This window comes from Rattus norvegicus, chromosome 10 (assembly GCF_021556685.1).
Source record: "Rattus norvegicus strain SHRSP/BbbUtx chromosome 10, alternate assembly SHRSP_T2T, whole genome shotgun sequence".
In the NCBI taxonomy this organism is placed as follows: Eukaryota; Metazoa; Chordata; class Mammalia; order Rodentia; family Muridae; genus Rattus; species Rattus norvegicus.
The window spans coordinates 51,537,150-51,554,824 of NC_141543.1; the positions used below are offsets into that span (position 1 = coordinate 51,537,150).

General features: G+C 47.9%; 2 long non-coding RNA genes across 2 annotated transcripts; one reads left to right on the forward strand and one right to left on the reverse strand.

The window, feature by feature from the left end:
• Positions 1-15: 15 nt before the first annotated feature.
• On the forward strand, positions 16-3,697 carry LOC102546946 (uncharacterized). The gene is made up of 3 exons (XR_015631674.1): positions 16-254; positions 1,390-1,554; positions 2,075-3,697. It is a non-coding gene; the product is annotated as an uncharacterized LOC102546946 (long non-coding RNA).
• Positions 3,698-6,940: 3,243 nt separating this feature from the next.
• Positions 6,941-17,548, reverse strand: Map2k3os (mitogen-activated protein kinase kinase 3, opposite strand). Its single transcript, NR_132629.1, is given in 3 exon segments — positions 6,941-7,896; positions 9,713-9,805; positions 17,208-17,548. It is a non-coding gene; the product is annotated as a mitogen-activated protein kinase kinase 3, opposite strand (long non-coding RNA).
• Between the last annotated feature and the right edge of the window lie 127 nt (positions 17,549-17,675).

Consider the following 17,675-nt stretch of genomic DNA (forward strand, 5'->3'; position numbering starts at 1 on the left):
TTCCTGGAGTCTCTTAAAGAGACCGCGCTGCGCGTTTCGCTCGCGGCTTCAACAATGATGTGCTGGCCCATCAAGGGCACCGATTGTCTTCCTGAATGCTCCAGAATGATCATTAGGACCCACACGGACCCATCTGAAAAGCACGCAATGACCTGTGGGGCAATTCTGAACTTCCCCGGGACAGCCATCGAATTTTAGGCATTGGCCTCACTGCAAGCCTGAGGCATAGATATGTCAGACCTCTTTTACGCAAGGTATATCTACTCTCAGCTGGAACCGTGCGGGCTGGCGCTATGCAGCCCATCCACTCCGGGCACCTGTAGCTGATTTTGAGAGATTACCCCGAGGCATATTTAGGACTGGGTGAAAAGCCACCCCTCCTAAAGAAAGGCAGAAATGTGAGGTCCCTAGGGAGCTAGCTACCCAGGAATCAGTGTTTCCCTGGAAGCATAGTATTTGGAAAGCCTGCCCACCGAGAATGTTCACAGAATCATATTCTGTTAATTAAGGTGCACATTTGATGTCCGTATCTAAGAGACCACAGATAAACATACAGAAAGTTTGAGTACACCTCAAATGGAATGCTTGAAGGTTGTAAATTGAAACCTGTACAAAATGTGTGTGTGTGTGTGTGTGTGTGTGTGTGTGTAAGAGACAGAGGAGGGCGATGGCTGGGGGGGGGGGGTGTGTGAGGCGCGGGACAGACCAACCAGGAAGTATTTTACAGCTAAATGGAGATCTCCGTGGGTTGATGTAGCTCTGCCCCCTGACTTTTAGCACTACTGACTAAACAGCTTTTCCTAAGAACATCCTATCAAATGGAACTACACAATATTTACCTTTCAGTATCTAGTTTCTTTGCTTCCACCTGTCATCAGCCATGTTGTTACTGCTATCATGTTCATCACTGTGTCAGAGATTTTCCAGTGAGCATGTACTAGTTTTCCATCACGTGTTAATAGGTTGTTGTGTTGTTTTGGTTCGGGGCTGCTATGAGTAACGTGGATGTCCTCTGGCCAGCATTCCCTTAGGTAGCTCCCAGGAATATACTGCTGAGTTTTATAGCTGGTCTATATTTAGTTTTGTGAAAAACTACAAGATCCTTTCCATATTACAATCTTACCTACGTTGCTACAGATGGCTGGGTAAGCTGCAATGGGCATTTTGTCATTAGTGGCAGTGACTGGCTCTTGAACCTTTTCCCAGCCTGCCAGGCCATTTATATATCCACTTAATGAACACTTTCCCCTGGTTTTTTTGCCCACAGATTGTTCCTTTGACTTCTTCCAATTATTTTTATTGCTTGGTTCGGGGCCAGACATAGTATTGAGAGAATCTTTTCTGAGCAAATAATTTCCTTTCCTTAACAAGTGTGTGTTGTTACCACAGCATTTGTAAACAAAAGAAGGTGGAGGTGGGTCATTATATGCAAAGTGACTGAGAGGGATCCTGCAATCAGAGAGGGCTGTGAGCTCAGCTGAGTCAGGCCTGGAGGCCATGGTGAACTGGGAAGATAAAACCTGTGAGTCTCAGGTGACTTCACTTCCAAAGAATGTAAGTGGAGATGGACAAAATATGTTCCTGGACAGTGTCTGAACAGGCCACTCATCTGCAGGCTACTGGGCTTTGCATGACTGCCCGAGCACCACTTCCTGGGGAAGTTCTTGTGAATTTATGCCTACAGACGTGGCATCTGACCAGCCAGTCTGGATGGGGATGGGGATGGGGATGGGGATGGGGATGGGGATGGGGAGGGGGAGGGGGAGGAGGAGGGGGAGGGGGTGTCTGGTCAGATAAACCTCCAATAGGGCCTAGCACATGGGTTCTCACCCTTTCACAGTGGTTGTCTAAGACCACTGGAAAATGGATATTTACCTTGCAATTAATAACAGTAAAAAAAAAATCACAGTTAAGAGGTAGCAATGAAAATAATTTTATGGCCGGGGTGGGGGGTCACCTGAACACGAGGAACTTTATTAAGGGTCGAAGCCTTAGGAAGGTTGAGACCCACAGGCCAAGCACAATACAGATTCTTTTCTTTGACTCTTTCTTCTCTGCTTATGTCCTTGCCCAGGTCTGTACGCCCTATAGAAATCCCTTCTGGAAGCCAGGGATCCTGCTGGTCTGTAATCCTAGGACTTGGGAGGGGAATCTCAGCTACATCCTCATATGAAACCCTGCCCACCCAAACCAAATCCACAAAGTCCTTTCTGGAAAACAGAAGAACAATGTGAGCGATGAAAACATTTGCTGGAGGCACTGAGTCACTCGGTGCTGGAAGCTTCCCTGTGGCTGTGCCTGCTTAAGTCTCACAAGGACCAGAGGATGGGCCAGCCAGTGGATCTGACTTGTTTGGGTGCTCTTGAATCCACTGAGCATCTCCTGAGGAGCAGGCACTGTTGTGGGGACACAAATGAGCAAAGCAGATGACGTTCCCTGTGCCTTTGGTATTGCCCCACGGGAATGCACTTGACGGATGGAGTTAATGCTCCTAGATCCACCTGCTTCTGGGATCATGTGTTCCTGGAGGCAAACTGGCTTCAGATAGGGTGGCCATGACAGCTTCAGCTGAGATGGAGTCTTTTTAAAGAGGGCTCAAAAGAAGAAAGGGGTGAGCGAGTTGGGTGGTTAGAAGGAGAGGGGAGAGCAGTCCAGCAGAAAGAAGAGCTAAAGCAAAGTTGAAGAGGAAGCTGCTGACTGCCATGGGGTCATCTGGGCAAGGGTCTCTCACACTAGGTGGGGAGGGAGTAGAGGGGGAACGGGAAGAGACCTCTGTGGGGTTTATGCATAATTTCAAGCACATATGTAGATAGAATAGTAAAGGGATACATATGTAAGAGCTCCTTTGAGCAGGCATTCCACGAGACACTGAACCACCACCACCAGGCCTCCGTCTAAAACAATGTCCACCTGACGTTTCTTTCAACCCCTCCCCCACCTACCTGACCAGTTTTTGGTCCCTGTGCTTTTGCCTTTGCCGCAGAGTGTCACACACCAGGACCCTTGCCACCTGTGGCCTTTTGCTCCCCACCCCCACCCCATTCTGAGGCCCCTGCGGTTGGCTGGTCCACTGGGTCACTCGGCACCGGTCCCTTCACTGCTACATAAGAACCGGGAAGTGATGCTTAGTACTAAGTGATGCTCAGTACTCCTCTGCCAACTGCACAGGGGTGGGCCAGAAGTAAACAGGGATTAGGGACCCTGCACTGGTCCCAAGGACGGTGACAACATGGCTGTTGTTCCTGGTCCTAAGCTCTGCCCCCAGATCCCCATGACTAGGAGGTGTCCATGGAGCTACCTGAACATTGTGGACACTTTGACCCTTTGTTCCACTGCAGCCATCCAGAGAAGAAGTGAAGACATTCTAAAGGCACTGTTGTGTCTCTCCAAAAGACAGACTGTTGAAACAATAGACCCCGAGGAAGTAGGAATTTCCCCAGGAATTTCCTGCCGGGAGAAGGAAAAGGCTCGAGCCACAGGGAACTTGCCAGCTGTCAGAACACTGCAGATGGAGACTGAAGCCCAGACAATGACGGTCTACAGTAAGCAGGGAAGCAGGACCACACCTTGTCTGGCACTGCTTGGATGCGCTCATCCTTGGCCCTCAATTTAAACTTTGATCCCACTAAGATCCTGAAGGCTTAAGGGTTTGCTGGAGCTCTTTATCACGGGGCCACATTGAATAAATCCTTTTTTTTTCCTCCTCTGATTTGTACTTTTAATCTGGCTCTTTTGGTTGTGTTATTGAGGATGAGTGGCCAGATCTGACTTGGGACACGGGTTGTGACTTCTCCCCAGTCAAGTTTGATAATAGTACCAGAGGACACAACCCCAGGGAGGCAGACAGACCTGACCTTGGAAACTGAACAAACTGGAGACCCCACCCACCCACCTTGCACAAGTCACTTAGCCTGATGTGGGGGTTCCCTCACTCACTCCTATGAGGGAGCTGAAGTTCCACCAGGAGAGGCGCCCACAAGAGTTCAGTACCAGATCTTGGATCGATTGATTCCTGGTCTGTTTGTCTCCACCGCCTACAGTTTGGTAATCCTCAGTTTCTCCTCACGTGTGAAACAGAACTAATGAACATTTGTCTGGTGTCCAGGTATCTTAATGTTGGAGACCAAGGTTGGCTCGTCTGTCCCTGGGCTGCTGTGTGGTCTTAGACTAGTCACTTGATGTCCCTCCACCATGCTCCTGCAGACTTGGCTTTCTGTGTTCTCCAGCCCTGGGGCTCCCACTCCATCTCTCCTTCCAGGGCACACAGCTTTGCTGGGCCTGAGTGAAGTGTGAGTGGGTGGGATGGTGGTGGCTCTCTGTTTGACAGCTCAGCAGTTTTCCAGTGAGCCCTCTACCTCTACTTCACCTCTCATCCTTTAACTTTGTGTTCTGATTAGAAGCATGGGGGTGGGATGCTCATGTTAAAAGCTTAGGGAAAAAAGGAAGAAAATATTAAGAAGATAAAAGTCCCTCTTAAATCCATCCACCTTGCGAGCCTGGTTAGAACGAAACCTAATCTTGTCACCTATTGTCCACCCGTGCTTTCTGTCTGCAACCGCATGTTCTGGACTAGGGATAGTAAGAACTGAGGCAAAGTGCCTGTTCACACAGAGACTTGGCACAAACATGGTATTGTTTTAAAAAATGTCATCAAGTCACAGTGGTTGAGTTTTCTGTTTTGGTTATTTTAGCTTGGCTTTGGAGACAGGGTCTCTATAAAACCCAGGCCAGCTTTAAATTTGCAACCCTACCTCAGCCCTGCATGTTCAGGCCATAGACACAAACACTTTTTTTTTCTCTACTTAGCAATATATTATGAATATTTAATTTTTTTTTCTTTTTTTTTTTGGAGCTGGGGACCGAACCCAGGGCCTTGTGCTTGCTAGGCAAGCGCTCTAACCACTGAGCTAAATCCCCAACCCGAATATTTAATTTTTAATATATATGAAACCAGATTCATTCTTTAAAATATTTTTTGTTGATTTTTTTTGTTTGTTCATTTTATTTTTTATTGTTGCTTTTTTGAGACAGGGTTTTACTATGTCTGGTTGGCCTCAAATTCCTGCCTCACCCTCCCGAATTCTGGGATTACAGGTTTCCACACCACCATGGCCAGTTCAAAAATACTTTGCAATACCATTTTAATGAGGTCACTGTTATAGTTTAGATCAGAAGCATCCCCTCCAAGTCCCACATGTTGAAAGTTAGTCAACAGTTTGAAAATATTGGGGTTGGTGAACCTTTAAGAGGTAGGGCCTATTAAAAGAGGATAAGTCACTGGGGTGTACTCTTGAAGAGGGTTTCGAAGCCTTGACTCCTTCTTGCCTTCTTTTACTTTGTGGCTATGAGGCCAGTGACTTGTATCACCACAGTATACTGCCACAGGCCCCAAAGGAGGGGTCTCCAAGGCTATTGCCCAAACCAAACCTCTTCTCTTTAAATGTTTATTACCTCAGGTGTTGTGTTAGACTGGCGGAAAGCTGCCAGCAGAGTTGTAAAGTCAGATTTCTTTTTAAAGATTTATTATTTTTAATTTTTTCTGTATGAATGTTTTGCCTGCATATATGTCTGTGTACCGTGTTTGTGCCTGATGTTTGTGGAAGGCAGAAGAAAGCTTTGGGTCCCCATTGGAACACTGTCGGAGAATAGAGAGGTGTGAGGAGATTTCTGTGTTTGTGAGAAAACGTCGAGGAAATCAAGACAAGGGCTAGAGAGATGGCTCAGTGGTTAAGAGCATTGACTGCTCTTCCAGGGGTCCTGAGTTCAATTCCCAGCAACCACACGGTGGCTCACAACCATCTGTAATGAGACCTCATGCCCTCCTCTGGTGTGTCTGAAGACAGCTACCATGTACTTATATATAATAAATAAATCTTAAAAAAAAAAAAAGAAATCAAGACAAGAGTCTCATGACCTCAGTTTCTTCAAAAACAGCATTGTTCTTGGCTTGGTCTTTTGTGTCCATCACATGCAGCTTGCCCTGGTGATTGTTATTTACCCATGTGACTTCTATTAGCCCTCAGAGCATAAATTGTCTGATGCTCTGAATAAAGCTGACCATTGCATAAGACTTCAGTCTGTCTCGTTTATTGGCCCCATTCTCCCAGGTCCCACCATCCCTGGTACTCCTGGTACTGGAGTTAGGATGGGTGTGAATTAGGAATCAAACCTAGATCCTCTGTAAGAACAGCACGTGCTCTTGACTGCTGAGCCACCTCTTCAGCCCCGTCAAAGTCTTGTCATTTCTTATCTGTGAGGAATTGGCACAGGGCTCCCTTGCAGACAGCATGCCCACAAAGCCAGTCTGACTGACGAAGCGCCTCGCAGATGACTTTAGGCTTTGTCAAACTGACAGTCAAAGCTAACCATGACAGGCCACATGTTGCATGAAATCTGTCACATCCTTCTGTAGACTCATGATGACTTATCGTACCTGGCATAGGGTGGATGCTACAGAAATGGCTGCTATGTTGTCCTTCCAGGATATAATATCAATGAAAAAACTCTGCACATGCTCAACACAGATGTGATATCTTTGTGACTTGTGTGTGTGTGTGTGTGTGTTGTGTATGCATGTGTGTATGTTTTGGGACTGGAACCCATGAGCACTAACCAGGGCTCTACTCTACTGAACTACATACTACATATATATATATATATATATATATATATATATATATATATATATGTGTGTGTGTGTGTGTGTGTGTGTGTGTGTGTGTGTGTGTGTGCGCTCATGGTTGGCTGGAGACACAGATCTGGAATTTGTGTGCATAAAGGCTCACTGCAGATTCAGAACTGTGGAAAACCTGCCTCCCATTTTGTCTGTCATCTGCTGAGCTCTCCCTAGTCACATGCAATGGAACTTTTTAAAAAACCTGTCCCTTATGAATTCTTCCAGAATTTTACACCCACAAATACAAGTTAGTACCAATCTATATTTGTTCCTTTCTTTTATTTCGAGACAGGGTCTCTCTGTGTAGTCCTGGAGGTGTAGTTCAATTATGGAACACTTGCATGACATACACGAGGCCCTAATTTCAAATCCCCAGCATTATAATATATAAATAAACAAATAAAATTTAGATACATTAAACAACTATAACTAGAATATCTTTGTCTCAGCAGTGGGTTCTAGATCACCTCCAAATTCTCAAATCTCTGAGTGACTATGCTGCCATTTTTTCCCCCTCTCTTTCCCAAGAATCCTCTCAGGAGAAGGTACTAGAAACAGCACTGAGACAGCACTTCTCATGCTCAGCTTCCTGTGTGTTACCTGATTAGCTCCACTTCCCTACCAGAGTCTGGTGCCATGAGTTGGAGGTCACAGCCTGACAGCACCTGAGGACTTGGCACAGCGGGCTTCCTTGAGGACAGTTGGATTGTGACCGCCATGAGGCTGAGTCTGGAACATGACACCACAAACTGTAGACAAGCATGGACACCAATCAGCAGGCCTGTCACATATGTTCTGTGGTGAGAGCAGCATCAAAAGGACACAGAGGAGCCTGGACCCGCAGGGTGTTGCTCAGATGAGGAGACATCTGGGGGTCCGACCAAGAAGAGACATGTGGTCCTGTGGGGTTGCCAACCTTGCCTGGGATCTGGTCACTGTAGGTGTTCACTGTCAACAGGAGCAGGAAAGCAAGCTTTGGCATGGACTCTCTGTGCTTGCATAGTAGCAACGACAGCAGAACATGGTCCACACTGAGGTAGCTAAAGGAGGGGCGATGCCTGCCAGTACCTCAAGCAGCAACGAGGCTGTTCATTTGCAACTCACAGGTATCTTCTCTGGGTAGGTATCTATTTGAATCCTTCATGCATTTTCATTGGCTGGCTGCTTTTTCTCTCTCTGGTCGTAGGAGTTTTTCACATATTCTGATACAAGTCCCGCATCTGAAATGTTTTGCAAAGGTCTTTTTCTCAGCTTGCTTTGAACATTAAACAAGGTTATTAGCACTTAGTAGTGGGTGCTAGAGTCACTGTCAATATTGCCACAATTAGTTCATTGCCCCATTATGACACTGTGGCTAGGGACATGAGCCCTCAGCTCAGAACTGCCAAAGGCCTCTGCTCACCAATTCTTCTTGGTACCCCAAAACCTGTCAAACCTGTCACTTAGATCCCTCAAGCTAGACCTCTTTGAGGAAGCCAACAGCCTCTAGTAGAGCCTAGGGCCATGGTTGTTTCTGATATTTATTTATCAAAACCTGTCTGTCAGCTGGCCCAGGCTGATTGCTAGAGTTCTTCATGGAAGGGAAGGGAGGTTCTGGGATTTTGACCTTACCCTCCCTGCCCTGCCTGAGACACATAGCCATGATCTTCTCCAACTCCTAGCCCATGCCCACAGTTTGCCTTTGCTGGGTGCCTGTGGACAGGTCTTCTCATCAGAGCCCTGTCTCATCTCATCTCTGATTCCTATTTACTGCAAGAGACCACCGAGGCTCAAAAAGTATGGCTATACAAATTCCTGTATAGGAGAGGTATGGGACCAAGAGCTGCTTCAGAAACTTGTACTAGTGGTAACATTCCCATTACCTTCCACTCCAGCCTAGCCATATGGGGACCTACTGTGGGTAAACACAACCACTGAACACCTAGTAGGCTCCACACAGGCAGCCTCTTCCAGAATGATCACACATTGGGGACGTTCTTGTCCTTGTGTGATTCTTCTGTTTGACAAACTAAAAAGTCTGAGGATTAGAGACCCAGAGCTTGACTACTGGATCAGATGGGACCTTTCATGTAAAGCCCACATGTTCAAAGGCCTCGGGTATGCTGTGGGTACATCTTTGCTAGTCATCACGACAGTCCCCAGAGTCCCACTTTACCCTCCCTCTTCTGGTTCATCCTGGGCCTTCATTTTTGCTCCTACCATCCCTTGGAGTGCTACACCTTGTCCTCTGTTCCTGAAGCTGCCATCACCCTTATCTATCCAAATTTCCTGGGAGAACAGGATGCCCTGCTGGATGCTTTGTGCAGAGGGCAGTTTAGCCCCATCTGTCTTTATTCAGAGGCAAAGGAGATTTCCCCAAGCAGTCCCTCCCACTGTCTTCTTCAGATGCATTCACACTGGAGAGAAGGAATTGTCTGCACAAGGGCAGTCACTATCACTGCAAATCACTGGAGCCACCCAGATGCTGGTTAAATGCACCCCAGCACCACAGAAAGCCATTCGCTAGAATACTAATGGTGCAGCCTTGGGGTTCCTCCTGCCCAGTTGCTGGACATTGAGCTGATGGGGCCTGTGAGTCAATCCCAGAGGGACTTTGGACCTTAGGGGACAAAACAGACCCACTCTGTTTTTGTTTTTGTTTGTTTACTTTGAGACAGGGTCTCTCTATGTAGACCAGGCTGGCCACAAACTCAAACTCACAGAGGTCTGCCTGCCTCTGTCTCTTGAATGCTGGGATTAAAAGTATACACAACCACGCTTGGCTTCTACTGTTTTTGTTTTTGCTTTTGTTGTTGTTGTTACCAAATGTAGGCTATTTTGTACCAGGAAAGGGCACGAGCTGGGCAGTGACTTGAGAAATTCCCCCTTCTCATCATTATTCCTTGACTAGGGACTGAAGCTGTTGGGGCAGCACTGGTTTAGGACTTGGTTTGTGTCAAGCCCTAGCCTACAGTTCGCCCTGCACAATGAAGTAGAGATAACACTAGAATCAGGAACCATTTGCTTTGGTCCCATGTCCTGCCTCCATACAGATACCTCTTGAGTCTGGGGTCTTGAGTCACTACATGGTGCTGAGTCCCTTTTGGATCCATCCTGCCCCTGAAGATCTTGGGTTGGTGACCAGGGAGGCTATATGAAATGGATAGGATTAAAGCTATATAGAACAGGCAGACTTAAAGAACCCATATTTCATCTATTTATGTTAAAACACTATTAACATTAATTATTTTATATATCAATTTTATATATAAATATCAAATATATATAGATATATCAAATATATATCAATTTTTTGATATTTAAATCCTAAATACTTAGAAAAACTCTTTGTTCTTTCTTTCTTTCTTTCTTTCTTTCTTTTTTTTTTTTTTTTGGTTTTTAGAGACAGGGTTTCTCTGTATATCCCCTCTGTAGTCCAGGATGGCCTCAAACTCAGACATCCATCTGCATCTGCTGGGATTAAAGGAGTGTACCACCAATATCTAGGAATTACCAGGGTTGGGGCTACAGCTGGCTGGGGCTAAATAGTGAGTCCTTGTCTTTAAAGAAAAAGAAAAAAAAAAAAAAGGTAGAACAGTGTTAAAGAAGATACCCAATGCTGACCTCTGGCCTCCACGTTTGTGTGCATATGCCTGCATGCACGCACACAACTGTCATGGCTGAGCTCCAGCTCTTTCTTTTTTTTTTTTTTTTTTTTTTTTTTTTTTTGGTTCTTTTTCTTTCGGAGCTGGGGACCAAACCCAGGGCCTTGTGCTTCCTAGGCAAGCGCTCTACCACTGAGCTAAATCCCCAACCCCTAGCTCTTTCTTGTTTCTACTAGGCCACCTCTGGCTCCAGTGGAGGACAGACTAGCTGGTGAAAGGGAGTGTCCAACCATCCACCAAAGGAGTCCTGGCTAGCCCGGCTACCTCCCAGCTCTGTAGAACCCCTCCCTGTTATCACAGTGACCCTTCTGCTGCTCTAGTACCAGCCCCTCCCTTGAGATGTGACTCTGCTCTGAGGGGTAGGGACATCATTCGTTCATAAGACCTGCCAGTTCTTAGCTTTAAAATCCCTCAGCACAACTAATAAACTCAGGTTCAGAACAGATATCAGCACAACAAATAGACTCAGACTCAGGACAGTATAAATATCGAGGGCTAAGCGGGCACTGCTCTCAGGGTACCCAAGGCCTGACAAATGTACCCAACTGGCAAATGTCTCAACCCATCCAAGCTCTGGGTCCTAGGAGAAGAAATGTACTTGTTCCAGGTCTTCCATCAGCCCCCTATCTAGACAAGTTCTCTCAGACCCATATACAGTCGGAAGCCAAGTGTACAAATAGGCTTCTTCCCCAACTCAAGGAAGGGTAACTTCACACCGGAAACATGGTGTGGATGCCTGAGACCTGGGCTCCAGGCAAGAGAGGCCCAGGGCTGGCGCACTGGGCAAACAGATGGAGGTGTCAAGGCTTCCTCTTTGCACAGGCAATGAAAGATGTTCAGAGAAAGCCTAGCATTTGATTCCACTTCTGCTTTACTGTTTGCCTGGGCGGGGAGGCACTCACTCCCAAGAACAGATCTGTGACTTGGCCTGGGAGTATAGCTAGCTTGCTCTCTGGCCTGATATCCTTGTGGGAACCCACAGACCTCCAAGGCCTGGCTACAAAGGCCAACTCCTTGTAATTCAGGCCCAAGGCCATGTTCTCAGTTAAAGTTCGGGGGCGGAGGTATAACTAGGAACCCTTAGGCCAGCTCCTGCTGCCTGCCTGGCCCAGATTCCTCTCAGCAGGATGCTGCCTTGGAGTAACAGGGATAGGGTGTCTCCTAGCCTACCTTGGTTACCGGGATGCAGCCAGTGCTATTGGTGGGATGGCTACCTGACTGGAAGTATGACCAGGTGGGTACAGGTGGTCACTGTGGCTCAAGGTACAAAGGCCAAAGTAGCAATGGCCTCTTTACCCATATAGCTCTGCTGAGAAGCTTGTGGCTCTTCTGTGAGTCTGTAGTTCATGGGCGGGGTTAAGAGTGACCCTAGATTCTAGTTTTGGCCTTTTGGGTTTTTTGTTTTTTTTTCTGTTTACTCCTTGGCCTCCAATTCTTCCACACCTTTCTTCCTCTACATTTTCTCTATGTCTTGTATACAGTGGCCTTTTTAATTTTTCCCTGAAGTACATTTTTTATTTTTATTAAAGCACAGCAGGCACAGGGTGCTAGATGCTAGACGGCACTATAACAGCAACACAGTAACCAGCAGCCACCACTCCCCAGACTGCTCCTGCTACAGAGAGAGTCCCCATCAATCATGGGAGATGAGGCAGGGAGGCAAGCTGATCAAGTTCCTACCCTTGAACTCTGAACTCCCCCTTCCTCCCCTTCCTGTGTGGGTTTCTGTTCCCCTCCCATCCTTTTCCATTTTAGACAGCATCCAATGGCTTCCCACCACGGAAAGTAAAGACTCAGCTCTGTTACAAAGGGGTCATATATCTGGGTTCCTGTAAGTTAGACAGACCAGTGGACAGACCCCTTGACCTCCTGGGCACCAGGCAACTATAAGCACTGTTAAGGCATTCAAATTGCTTCTCAATGTTAATACACTTAAAGCTCGGTTTGTGACAGCTAGCTTTTATGTCAACTTGACAGTAGCCAGAGCCATCTGAGAACTTCAGTTAAGGAAACGCTCCCAGAAAAATCAGGCTGCAGTTAAGCCCATAGGACTTTTTTTTTGTTTGTTTTTGTTTTTGTTTTTGTTTTTAAGTAATTGATGGAGAAGGGCCAGCCCACTGTGGGTGGTGCCATCCCTGGCCTTGTAGTCCTGCGTTCTATATGAAAGCAGGCTGCCAGTAAGGTGCTCTCATCCATGCTTTCTGCATCACCTCCTGTCTCCAGGTTCCTGCCCTGGGTCCTTCAGTGATGAACAGTGATGTGGAAGTGTAAGCAAAATAAACGCTTTTGTTCCTAACTTGGCTTTGGTCATGGCATTTGTCACAGCAATAGTAACTCTAAGACAACTGTACGTGGGTTCTTGTTTTTTTGGATGTTCACTTTTGTAAATGAGCAGAATAACTGGGGTGGGCAATAAGGCGAGGCTCCCTACGTAGCAACAGGTGGACCCTCCCTTTCTGCTCTGAGCGAAAGGACAAACAGCCAATCAGACTACTCTATGCTAGCACTCCACTCTCAGAACAAGTTTTGAAAAAAGCATGGCTGACCACCTTGGCTCCTGAAGGTGCAGCTTCAGCCAGAGATGCTTGGGACAGTTTGTATCAGCCCCACCCTCACCCCCTCTTTCTTTGTGAGACAGGGTCTCTAGCTCAGGAAAGCCTCAAACTTCCTAGGCAGAGGAAAATGACCTTGAATTTCTGATCTCACTTGCTTCCACCTCTCAAGTGCCGGGATTACAGGCATGTGGCTCTATACCGGGTGCTGGGGATTCAATCTGGGGCTTTCTGCACGACAGGCAAGCATTCTGCTTAAGTACAACTTGACCCCTGAACCAGACTTTGCTAGCCTAAGTCTTGCTGAGCCTTATGACTCTGCAACTATTTTCACTCTGTCCAGAAGGGGCGCAATTTCCCCATTGATCTAGCTGAGGGACTGCTGAGGCTGCTGCTAAGAGGAAAGATTACGATTGGTCCAAACAGACGGCTCTGATTGGCTCAACTACTGACAGACTGCTCAGGCTCCCTAGACAGTCTTCTGAGTGACCTACCATTCCCGGTGTTACAATAGGGCCCAATAAAAGTTTCTCTCAGGTGTTCTTTCAGCCCTTGCTTTCAGTAGTGTGGGCCGAATTGGTGACCTAAAGAAATAAACGGAGACTGTAACAAGTGGTGACTGTAGCAGGGACAGCGGGAGAAGAGGGGAACAGCAGTGGCAGTGGCAGCTTAACAGGTGGCAAGCTAAGCAGTGAAGGCAACAAGGCTGCTGCTATCACTGAAAAAACCAGTGGTAGTCCTGGTGATGGTCAGTCCCAGTGGTCCTATGAGAAGGAAGGCCTGCTAGGTGTTCTAGCCTCTCGCTTTGTCAGGTGTCATAACTTCCCAGCAGTGGCTAAGTTGTGGAAGGAGCCAGGCAACTTGGGAATAGCTTAGAGGGAGCAGAAACAATGATGCTTATGGATGGGGGTTGGGGGGAAGCCCTGTCCAAGCACTAGTTCAGCTAAAGCACGAGGATCAAGAATTCAAGGCTAGCCTGGCTTACATCTTGGGATACTATCTCCCAACACCTCCCACCCCCTCCACACACACATGAAGCACACATGCACATGTGGCAGAGACAAATGATTGGCTCAAGGACTCTGTTGCTTCGTGGCTTAAGTTGGAGGACAGTCCTGTGCAGATGGACCTGGAACTGCCCCTGTGATATAGTTGATGAAGAGGTAATGTACTTCTGCCTCTCTTTTCTTGGCTGTGTGACCATGGGCAAGTTGCTGGTCTCTGTTTGCAATGCTTCTCACCAAATCATGGCAATAAGAACATTCCTGTATTTCTGGATTCCAGACAGCAGGATAAGCACTCTGGTATAAGGCCCTACCTGGTACTTTGAGACACTGTCAATCATTTGGGTTAGAATCTGGCCTGCTCCCTCCCTGCCATGAGACCCTTTCCGCATCTGGAAGAAGAATTTTCAACTATGTCAGCTTCACCAAGGTGTGAGGCCTGGCAGGCAACAGGTGCTTGTGTTCTCTGTCCCATACAGAAAGGACAGTGTTGGACACCTCTCAGCCTGGAACTCTTTCCTGATGTGGCCAGAGAGCTCTACATAACCCTGTAAGGACCTGGGTAGTCCAGATTCAAGGGTAAAGAGCTACTGTCTTTCTAGAAGGCCATGGAAGAAACTCAGAGAAAACTGTGTGGCTCAGAAGAGGACTGTGGTACATTTTAATGAGAGCAGGGGCAGCAAAAGGCAGGTGACGGTGTCATGATCTGCCAGACTGGAGTTTGAAAAACAGCCCTGTCACACTGCACTGGTCCTGTGCGTGTGCAGGTATCAGTCTCTGCCTTCCTCCCTCTCTCCCTCTCTCTTTCTTTTTTTCTCTCTTTGTCTCTGCCAGCCTCTGCCTCCAACTGCTGGGATTAAAGGTGTGTGCCACCACTGCCTGGCAATCCTCTGCTCTCTATTCTGCTCTGTGTTCGTGAAAATGTGCACCTCCTTGGGAAGCGTGTGCTCCAAGTGTTCAGTGAGCACCTGCTGTGCACCTTGGAGGCCAGTAGCCAAGTGTGGTGCAGCTCCCTACAGCTTGCCTCAGCAGGAGTTTGCATGAAGGACTAACATACAGTAGGTAGGGCTGTGAAAGTGGCACTTGCTATTGTACAGGTAGTGTCATGTTACACGTATGGAATTATCATGCAATGTTTCAAAATGGTGGCCACTTAATTTAAATACAGCAGGTGAAAAAATTCTTACTAAGAGGTAAGTATCCCCTGTGTTGTTTCACATGGCAGAGAAAGGAGGGTAGGAAGGCATCAGATGAAGAAAGGGAAGGACATTCCTGGCTGAGGGAACAGCCTTTGAAAAGACAGGATCAAGAAGGAAAGCTTGGTTTTGAAGTGTCTGATATGTCAACAGGGCCAGAAGGTTGGAAATTCCTACCTAGGGAACCAGGAAAGGTCTGAACTTGGCCAGCCCCATTAGGAAAGCTCTTTGCAGCATTGTGGAGCATCTGCAGCAATTAGCATGGAGGTGAGAAAGGTGGATAGCAGGAAAGCACAGATGGTATCAGTTTATCCCGAGCCAGGCACCCACACAGCACAGCCACGATAGTCACTTGAAGGCACCCACACCAGGTCAGCAAGCCTCAGAGGCTCTGCAGATGGCAGGGCACTGCACACACAATCAGGGCTGTGCATGACCGCTGTGCCTGTCAACAGGCCTGCCTCTGTGCAGCCATGCTAAATGCATACAAACACTGTGCATCTCATGGGAATTCATGTGTGCTTGGGGTGTATGACCAGTGCAAGGGGTGAAGATTAACAGCATTTGGAAGGGCTGCATCTAAGAGAGTCTCTCACCTCTGATCGTACCAGCGGTGACACTAGCTTGGGGTTTTCTCCCTGTCTTGGAAATGCTTATCCTTTGTTTTTGTTTCTTCAAGTCTCTGCTTCTGTGGCACCTTTAGGGAGGCTCTTCCTGAATGCTGTCACTACAATCACACTCCCACCTCTGGACACACTGCCTCTTTCCTTTTTCCCCCACAGCATTTGTCAACCCGAGACACACTATCATTTAACCTAGGTTGGAAGTCCATTCCTTTCTGAGAGCAGAGTTGTATCTGTTTTGTTCATTGTTGATCCTAATGAGTGAGTTGCTCCCCCAAACCCCAGGTGTGGATCACCCCCTTTCTTCAACTCACAGTCACATGCTAACACTGAGCCCTTCCCATTTCAAACTTCAGTTTTCCATAGAGGGGGTTTGCTCTCCTGGGAGTCAGGGTAAGAGGCAGCTTTCTGGGATCTGAGTCTAATGCTCTGGCCAGTGTCTAGGTGGTCATGTACTCCCCCGGCCTAACTGTGCCACTTAGGGACAGGAGGGTAGCAGATGTTGCCAAAGGTGATCAGAAAGAAAAAAGTTTGGTGGCTTTCCGTCATGCCCCTCATTCTAGCAGCTGACCGGCTTGCAGGTGTAGCCTAACCTGGCTTCCTGAGCAGATTTCCACTCCCTGGGCTGACCTTTCCGTTTCTTCCAAGGATGGTTTCTGACCTCTCTTCCTGGCTACTAGTCCATGAAGGTCACCTTCCCTGACCCCACCCAGGTGAGGTAGGGCCTCTTCTTAGGACTCTTGTATCTATTTATAGCACCCCAATGGAGTCTGTGATCCCTGGGCTGTTTGTCAAGTTCTCTGACTAACCCATTAAACTCCTCCTGTTTTGAGGGCCTTGTCTGAGTCACCCTGGTGCCTGGGAGGCTGGCACGGGACTAGAGTCACTTTACCCATGTCTGTGGCATGCTTTTCCTACTTCCTTTGTTCATTCCTTGAATAGTTCTTAGGCACCTACTATGTGCATGGCTCTGGGCTAAGCCTTGGGATACAGCAGGGGATGAGACATTCAGGATTCTTAATGGGGAGGGGCAGGTGACACGGGAAGAGGACTATAGTAGAAACCAAATATGCAAGCAAGGCATTCGGGGCCTGAGTGTTGGCCAGAGAGCTAAGACTTACTCGAGCTCTCGAGCTCTGACTGACTACTTGACTTTGTGCTTCTTGCCTTCACTAGACCTAGGTTTCTAACTGACCCCAGAGATTTCTGGCTAGTGTGAGGACAGAGGTTCAGCGACCAACTGCCGAGATGGAACCCCAGTCAAGGCTGGCCAAAGGTATTTCAATGTTTGGAATGACACTTTGTTTAATCTGAGACTATCCGGGGGCCCAGGACGTAGAGCTGCTATAATGTTACAACCAAAACAGTTACTTTGTCACTAGGCAAAGGTTAGCCACTGAATTCCCTGCTCCCTAGGTGCTGGCGTGCCAAGTGCTCTCAGAGACTGGACTTAAACGCGTGCTCGTTCAGCAAGGTGCAGTAAACTCTTTCCCACAGTCGGTGAACACTCACCTGGCACGCGCCCGCCGTGGGATCGCTCTTTTCCTGCTGCCCTAGGAGGCAAGCCGGTGGTCGCCGCTCTCTTCAGGGGAGCACATGGACGCTCACCCTCGGTATGGCTCAGCCATTTAGGAGTCCAGTCTCACTCAGGGAGCACTTTTAACCCCACCGAGTGCATCGGCCTGGCTCCGCACTCTAGAGAGTTTGGGATTTTCCAGATTACGACCGGCACACGCTGCGCCGTAGGGGGGCACAGGCTGGGGCACCCAGGACCACGCCAGCACAATCCCGCGAGTGGGTAGGGCTGTCATCTTGATGGCAAGAGGGCGGAGCCGGGCTGGACTAGAAAAGTGGGGGTTTGGATTCCGGCTGTTGGATGGTGGGGTTTGTACGTGACAGTCCGGGCGGTGTTTGATAGGCTGGGGCCTTTTCAGGCGGGCCAATCAGTACGATGGGCGGGGCCTGCGTGGCGCCGTCGGT